Here is a 1,510-nt window from a genome sequence, read left to right as displayed (position 1 = left end):
TGCTCAAATAAATTTGTTAGTCTCTAAGGTGCCACAAGTACTCCTGTTCTTCTAGCTAAGACTGGCATTTATAGTCACACCTCAGGGTCTCATGGGAAATCTTACCAGGAAATGACAATTCAACCAGTCCCAAGAAAGCTTTAATAGTCCTTGCAATTTGGTAAGAATCTCTCTTGGAACGTCTGTTTCCTTTTTTGTCTGTCTGTCTTTTTGCACTAAGCATCAGGAAGAAAATGCTGATGCACAGCAAAAAACAACGTGCACCAGCCACACTGAAGAATAAACAAACCAACACACAGCTTTGCAGCTGCGTACTTGGCAGAAGTTAACATGAGAACAGATAGATCTAGGTTGAATCGTGGGGCAGTAATGGTACGCAATGGAAACAACAGCACAGTCCAAGATACAGGAGAAATCATAACAGTGTCAGTTACCTTGTACAGGTTCTTGCCAAAGAGTTCCACGACCACTGAGACAACCTGGAGCTGTTCAGGTGGAAGTGCTGCAGTCCCTTAGCAAACAGCTGCCAGCGGTGGCTTGTTGTGCCTTTAGTAATCTGCTATCAGAATGCTCATTAACACTAGGTGCAAATATACAGAGGGGTGGAGTGCTCTACTCCACCAGCCCTGTCAAACTATTTTCTGTTCCTGGATGTTAGGGACACTCAAACCTGTTCAGTTACATCCATTTGCTTCATTTCCCCCCCCTGCTGAGTTCTTACACTGGGCTATCCCAGCAGCAATAAATTCTCTCTCCTCCTGGGAATAACAACTGTTTGCTGAACACTGTTTAAAAAAAGCACAATTCTCCCTCACATTGGCAAAATACGCCAAGTGAAAATTATTCCCTGCTTTTCTGTTCAGTGTTGATGAGATGGATCTTAAATTTCCTTCTGGAAAGTGCAATCATATTTAGCAATTTAGAGCATTGTGAAATATTAACTATTTAATCCTTATGATGCTCTTAATAGGTATTACTATTTCACATATAGACTTTGGGACAGGGACTGTCTTTTTGTTCTGTGTTTGCACAGGGCTGAGCATAATGGGGTACGGAAGCATGACTGAGGGGCTCTATGGTGCTCCTACAATACAAAATAAGAATTTCCTGTTTTACAGATGGGGAAAATGGAACACCCAGGAGTGAAAAGATTCACACAAGGACACAGAGCAAGACAGTTTCAGAGCTGGGATTAAGACTCAGAAGTTTCCATTTCTTGGCCCCATACGCAGAGTATTAGACCATGTCACTTCACTTACATGCTTCTTCAAGCCGTAGCGGTGTGACATACAATGTGAAAATTATCTTAAGTTATTACTGGAGTGTCATGCGGCACACTTCCTCCGCAGCCCTGTCAGGGTGGCACAGATAACCTATCAATTTCAAGTGTTCAACTCTATTAATCGGCTTGCTTCTAGCCCTGCATTTCTGTGCAATACCTGATCTCAGAACTCAGCTAAATTAGAAAGCTAATGCATTCCATCCATTTCTTTCCACATCCCATCTTGCT

The sequence above is a fragment of the Eretmochelys imbricata genome, chromosome 13 (assembly GCF_965152235.1).
Source record: "Eretmochelys imbricata isolate rEreImb1 chromosome 13, rEreImb1.hap1, whole genome shotgun sequence".
Lineage (NCBI taxonomy): Eukaryota > Metazoa > Chordata > Testudines > Cheloniidae > Eretmochelys > Eretmochelys imbricata.
Note: the sequence above shows the minus strand (reverse complement) of the source record.